Raw genomic sequence first — 7883 nt, forward strand, 5'->3', positions numbered from 1 at the left:
TTTGATTTACTGTAAAGCCTCCTTCATATGTTATCATCTTTTTTTGTTGAGGAAATGTATTCCTTGATGGCATTATTAAGAGAAACTACATTATTTGCAATCGCCCCATCTGTTGCAAATAAATCACAAGGGTTTCCTTTCCGGTCTTGCATTTAAATAGAAATCTGGAATGAAAGAGTGACAATAAAAGCTGTGATAGTAACCAGCATACAATGAGTGGCTCTAAGAAGTTCTGATTTTAAAATAATGTATTTTAATAAAATGTCTGCATTGTTTGCGAGAACTTAGACATTGTCCTGTCACCACAATATATTTGCGTTGAATGGATTATTATTATGTCCCAGATTTCAGCACATTTGAAGATCAGTTTATTGTCGTACATTATAATTTAACAATAAATTACAATGTAATATTAAGATTGTAATTAGTTGCAATTGTTTGTAATGAAAAATCCCCCAATAATTATTTGATCTGAATCTAATTTACAAAATATGGTCCAAAAAATGTATAATACATGTAACCTAAGTGCTTTCCATGTGGGGTTCTTCGTTTTAGTTTTGCCTCGGGCCAATCTCCATCACTACCAGCTATTCTTTTCTCGCTCCGCCTCTCTGCCTTTGTTTGATGAATGTACTGTAGTGAATATTTTTGGAGGCACAAACCAGCTCCTCTGAGGGCGTCGTGAGCTTTGCTGCTTTCCTAAATATGGATAACATGGATTTTTGCAGCCTTAAAGGGAGCAGTGATATATCTGCTGGAGACATCTTTCTTAGTATGTTCAATATTGAGATCAATCAGAATTTTCCCAGATTGATGTCTGTGTGTGTACGTGTGTGTACGTGTGTGTGTGTGTGTGTGTGGCCTCTGTCTCCCTATCAAGATCATTAGCAGTGGAGCGCCTCTTAGTCAATACTACTCAATACACAGTCTCCCAGCCACCTTTTCCTCTCTTTGAAATAGAGATAAATCTAATTCACAGGATTCCCAACTGTGTTGGAAAATGAATGTCCCACAACACGCAGACAACTGTAAGATCACTTTAAGGACTTCAGGGGGTGAATGGAGGTGGTTTTACACCTTCTGATGGGTATTCCTCCTCGCCATGGTGTGAAAGTTCAAACAGCAGTCTGTCGTTGGGTTACAGGCCGGCAATCTACGGACACAAAACGCCTGTGGATGAAACGTGAAAGCTGAAACCAGTACTTCACATTGTAATGATTCAGATTAATCCTGAACAGCATGGGAAATCCTTTGAATCAGAGCTTAGGTTACTGGAAGCGGGTCATGCATTCAGTGGGTTGGCTCTCTATTTTAAATAGTTTTCCCAACCAGCCACATTAACCCATTGCACTGGTTGGCTAATTTATGTATTTGTTATTTAAGCATTAGTTTATTTTGAGTGGATCTGAATGAAATTGTCCTCATTCTAAAAATACTCACTAGTGCACAGTATTTATTAATATATATACATATATATAAATATATATATATATGTTAATATTATGTTAAATATTCTATAAAATATATTCAATGATTCAATTAATAATGTTTTAAAATAATGCTTTTATTTTCCTGTAAAATATTATTTTAACCAATATTTAAAAAATATACTACCTTTATTCATGTATTCTTAAAATCAATGTTATGCCACCTGAACTGGTCTACAAGTGCTTTATTTGTGACAGTGGAAGTTTTCAGCAGCATTTGAAGGGAAAGTAGAACAAGCCAGAGTACAATAGGACAGATACAGACACAAGGAGGACATCATAATGACTATATCCATCACTGTGACACACACCGGCACTCTTCATGGATCAGAGGCTTTAAGTGTCGGGCTATGGTGGGTTGAACAATAATACACAATGCAATACCAACCAGAGATCTGATTTATTATGGAGCGGACCTGCCCCCACAATGCTAGCAGCATGACCTTGAATGTGTTGACAGTATGTGTGTACAATCGCCTTTGGATGAAACTGATAATGAAATGTTATGGCATTTGCTCACACAATGACGACCATGATGAATAGGAATAAACATCGATGTGCAACTGCTTTCACTCTCTCTCAACCATTATGTTGCAGTGCAAACACAAGCCAAGGTGTAACACAATCTTTCTTAGACAACTTAATAAAAGTGTCAAGCACAAAGTTTAAAGACAAATGCAGTAAATTATTTTTACTCCCTTTTCTCCATTAAGAGGAATACACATTTAGAGCAGACTTGAATCTCTTTCCCAGCACTTTTTCAGTGACTCAAAAAATTACATGAAATAAAAATGTTGTTGTTATTCAAAATGTTCCATCGTAAAAGATCTGGCAAACCAGTGCCACCATATGAAAGGTTTTCTGTGTCATAAAGAAGTTTCCCTGCTGCTCAGCAGCATCACACCATCATTATATTTGAGAGGTAATTCATTTCCATTGGAAATATGCAATTAAAGTTCATCTAAACATATTCAAACTGTTGTGGAAAGGAACTTTGGCCACACTGATTCCCTTGGATTTTGCAATAATAGACACGTAACGATGATAATTAAAATGTTGCTTATTTTGGAGTTACCTATTTTATTATTGAGGGTGGAGCAACAGTAATATCTGAGCAACTTAATTGTGATCAAACTACTACAAGTCCTACGTAACATTGTATTAATGACTATATTACTGTTTTTTAGATTAGTTTCTATGAAACGAAAATCATAATATCCTGCACTGCTGGGAGAGAAGAGTGTGAAATCTATAGAGTCAAGACTCTCTCCCTCCAGCCAATGGACTTCAGCACTTTGTGTACTTATATCTAGGCGAGTGACCGAGTGTTCAAGTCTAGTGGAAGGGTGCAGAAGTTCCCTTTATAATGGCGTTTTAGCATGCTGTATGGGAAATGGGAGTTTTACTATGAAAGGATAATAAGATTCAACATATGAATACAGCAACGGAAAAACCTTGTTGTTCATTATTAATGAAGTATGACATTTGTTCCCTTTTCAAAACTTACATTTTCCCAAACATTCAAACACATCTGTCTGTGTTCCCCAGATTTTGACTTTTTCTTTAAAACAAAACTAAAATCAAAACTATGAACAATATTATATGTAAACAACAAACAAGACCTAGCACACAAACAAATAGAGAGAAACACTGTCCATTCGTCAGGGTCATATGACTACTGTGCAATATGAGCATGGCTTTTGGGGGTGTGGTTCAAATGTCCTGTTTAGGTCGACATTCCACCTGGTCAATCATATAAATACACAATGAAGTGTGACAATACCATTAACCCTTTGCTTGTCTGAGAAGCATCCTCGAGGAATTGTTCCATTATTTTGTATTATTTCTATGTCATGTCTGTTGACCCTCACTTTCTCTTTCTCTCTGTGTCCGTCTCTATCCATCGTTATCGCTCTGTCAAAGTGTGCCACAGTCTCCAGCTTTGCCTTACGTGACTGAAGCTCATATCAGGGAGAATAATTTATGGCCACCATGAATAAGAGATGCTGTGGAGTTTCCAATGATTCAGGTCTGATATGGAAACAGTCTGAAATATTTGGACAGCCGAGGATTGAGTGATCGGTGTTCGCCAGCCTGATGTCGGCAAACACATGTTAGTGAAACCAGCTGTGAGGAAGACCCATGAGGCTGGAGGAGAGAAGAAGAGAGAAAAGGACATAAGTCATGAGCAAAATAAAAAATAAGCAGAAATGAATGGGGACAGAAAGAAAGGAAAACCAAGGGAACATAGAATCAAATAATTTAATAACGTGTATTTTTAAAGTCAGCTCATGACCCATTGGATAAGTGGTATCCTGGTGTCCCTGTGAGAAGCTGGTAACGGAGAGGTTAATGGAAGTGTTAATGCAATCATCACATTTGTACCCAGGTGTCGATCACCTGTAGTTCTCCGGACAAATGCTCGGTGCTATGAAGATGAAGGCATATCTCTCTTCAACACACATTCATATGCATGAAGACCACTGTCACTGTGCCTGAGAACTCTTTGTCTCGTGAACTGATCTACAGTATAGCCAAATCATTCTTGTTTTGTCAATAATATGACACAGATTGTTTGTCGGTGCCTTCCAAAATGTTAAACTAATAATTGGCCATTGCAAAAATATGCGTGTCCTCTGATATCTATCTCCATCAGTTGAGTTTAGAGAGAGATTGAGGTCCCGGTTAAGAAAGATAGTGAAAAATGTCATATCTAAGTAAGTTTCCTCCCTCACCGTTGGATGCCTGACAAGACGGATTAGACCTCGACCTGGTTCCTGACGTCCACTGTGAGGAAAAGTCCAAAAGCCCTTAAAACCATTATCTGATGAATGTTGGTTTATTAGAAAGCCAGCTGTCCAAAAGTCAAAATGTCTTCTAAGTATTTACGAGTGCTATTCACATTGGAAATTTTAGAAGCACAACTGTGGCAGCTGTGTCATTTTGATGTCAAGGGATGATGTCTGCATACATTTTCTTCATGGAATCTATAGGTATTGGTTTCATCCGGCATCAGTGGGACCTGGACAGACACATGACGGCCTCGGTGGGCAGCGAGCGAGTGGTGGTCAGCTGAGACGTCCAGAGGAAGAGTCAGGTACGGACAATGAGTCCAGTGTGGGAAGACAGGCGTATCCAGATATGCAATAACTCACTCGTTAAAAAGTCCAACATATTTTGCAATATCTTGGCTATCACACAGTTGTTCCATATAGGATACATTCATGTCTAAGACACCAAGGTAATGAAAACAGTTTGGATTTGATTGTCTGTTGTGTGTTTGTTAAAATCTTATAATTGGACCTCTTCAAACCTATTTCAGATCAATATTGTCATCACAATTTTCAATCAGTGGTTGAACTATATTAAACTGTAATAAACTACGGTCACAATACTTCTGATTTGTGGCACACAGCTGCCATGTGAGAAGAACGGTTGGTTTTGATGTAGAAGTTTGAAGATAATCTCAGAATACTAGATTTAATGTTATGGACAGTTTTATTTATTGCATCTCACTTTTCATCTCAGTTTGGTATGACTCTAAATATGATACACATGAACCTCAGCCAGCATTATAGAAAATAAGCCAGTCAGATGTTCCTCTGACTGGTTTATCAACAGGTTTCATTTAGCTGCCTTTAGCTGAACAGAAATTGTTGGTGGTCACTTCATATTTCTTATTAAAACACTCCTTGGGAGTAACTGTTATTTGTGTACATCACACATCATTATAAGGACGGATGTTTATGTTTGCTTCATTATAATATGAAACAAAACAGTCATGAATTCCACTCTCCCCCTTACATTATAATTCCATCAATATGTTTTCCCCTAAAACTCTAAACATTGGCTTTGTGACATTAATTACTATCATTACACATGTCAGTGATATATGTGCAGCATCATTGTGCAACGGGTACCACTAACTAGCAGCTTCCTGTATAGAAAAGTAAACCCATTAAACAATATGATTCCCTTTAAAAAATGCAACACTGGGTACAAATTGTCGCATGTGACACAGAATCCATGGATCTACTCTTTTCGAGACTTGCAGTCCCTGTTGAAATGGAACGTCATGGAGGGTGCTGTCAGTGTTTGGCAGGTCCCCCGTGGAAGGGCCCCTTATATCTCACATACAGCTGACCCCCCCCACTCTCTCTCTCTGTCTCTCTATGTCTCTCAGTCACACTGTAGGTCTCATGGAGTCTGTGGAGCCTACAGAACCCTGGATGTCCTCTCAGGCTCATCACGATTCATTCCCGCTGAGAGAGAGGGGTACAGGGTGGCCTTCTTGTTCTCTTCGCTTTGTGAGGACTAAGCAGGAAGCTCACGGATAGCTTACGGTTTGAGATTAGTCAAGTAAATGAATGAGTCAGTTCTTTTATAGGAGGGTTACCAGTAGGTGTGTTGTTGTGGGGCTAGCTCGTGGTCTATCATTGCATTGCATGAGTTACGTGTGTACAGAGAGCCGTCAGCTGAGAACTGCTTCCAACACATTCCACTAGTGTAATACTGCTGGACTGCGTATATGCACATGTTTGGAACACATGTGTGATATTGTTTTACTGACTGTCAGAAGGATTTTTTGTTCTCACTGTTTTCAATCAGAAAAAAATCGAAGTTAAAGAGATTTTCAAAATGACGGTTCGTTTGTGTGACAGAAGCATTAAAACACAAGGATACTCACTATTCAACACAGCTCGTCGTCTCCTTTCATATTGGCATCCTTTCCCACCTCTCCTCTTTTCTCTTCCACACCGCACCTTCACCAGATTAAAAGTCTCCAACCCTCAAACAGTCACAGCACTTATTGCATTTCCCCGAATTGCTCTGTTCACCGAACGCAGCGGGTCCGGTAATAGCTCTTCTGTCATCTGGTGGAATCCCTCCCTTCTCCAGTGCCATGCCTCCAGACTGAATAGCAATTTAAATGCCGTTCACTTCACATTTATTTGAAATCTCATTAACTGGATATAAAGACCCACAGAAATGTGTTGTAAATAGAATATCTTGGCCATGTGGATGAGGGAAAATGAATTCATGATTAGTCTTTTTTTCCTTCTTCCATTTCCAGTGTTGAGTTTAGTGAATGTCTGCAAAGTGTCAGCAGGGAGGAGCTCAGTATCTCTTTTAAATACACTCCATTTAAACAGACACAAGAGGCTGTTCACAGAAAGAGAAAGATTGAATGCATAATGAAAGTGAATGACATTTCTTCTCAACTGACTAGCACGGAGGATAAATACTTTCGGGATGAATTCTCTGAAATGTGGCCAATTTAAAGAGACACTATATCCCATAAATGTATTTGGCAACCATTTTAACTTCTATTTTTAAAGCTGCATAAGGCAAACCTCATCTTCAAATTATGAATATTTCTTGAATTAAAACTGAAAAAAGAGTCACAGACTCCTGGTGTCCAGGTTTTTTGTTACAAATGAATCAATTCATAAGCTCTTGGGCGTGGAGGAACAGGAGACGCAACATTATTTTGATGGCTGTTGCAGGCCTTCCGTACTGCTAAAATTTCGGGTTTATTTTGTATATATTTTACCGCAATTTAGCACTCTACAACAATTCTAACTATATGTTAGTGTGAGATCTTGATTAGAAATTGGTGTTCTTAGTTTTGTTTACATTTTAACAAAGTAAACACAACTTTGTTAGCAACTGAATTAACGTGTTTGTAGTTTCAAATCTGTCAATTTGTTTAAGTGTGACAGGTGGTTAAAAGGCTGATATTTTAATTTTAATGCTGTAATTTCCACTGAAGAAACATTTTGAAAACTATAATAATCAACTTCTACCATGTTTCTGTTCATGGGAAAATAATCAAAAGGTGCAAAAGGCTTAAGTCGACTATCTTTCATCTCATTGTTCACCACACTGTTTATCTCCTGTCCTCCCTGGAGCCTCAATGCACAAATGAGATAAAATAATCATCAGATTTTGGGAGGATTATTCTGATGAACTGCTTCACACACAGGCTGTCCTTATACTGTAAACCTGTCTACACCTCTGTGTGTGTGTGTGTGTGTGTGTGTGCGTGTGTGTGTGTGTGTGCGTGTGCGTGTGTTTGTGTCGTCATCACCGAGCTGCGATGCGCATGGTTTGGCTTTATAAATCTAGACATTCAACACACACACACACATTTACTACAACACTTGCCAAGGGCTGTCAGACAGAGGGCGATGGCATGTGTGGGCCTAATGAGAACCTGGCCAGGAGTCAGGAGCTTTATGAAGTCCCTAAAGTGAGTCCTAGACTGGGGCAAAACCACTGTAATCCATAACCCAGTGACATTGTTGGCCAACTCAACTCTCTCACTGCATCTGCAGCATGTATTTCATCAGAAATAAGCAGAAAGTAAACTGAGATTATAATTATATCAATCAT

This window comes from Pseudoliparis swirei, chromosome 2, assembly GCF_029220125.1.
Source record: "Pseudoliparis swirei isolate HS2019 ecotype Mariana Trench chromosome 2, NWPU_hadal_v1, whole genome shotgun sequence".
In the NCBI taxonomy this organism is placed as follows: Eukaryota; Metazoa; Chordata; class Actinopteri; order Perciformes; family Liparidae; genus Pseudoliparis; species Pseudoliparis swirei.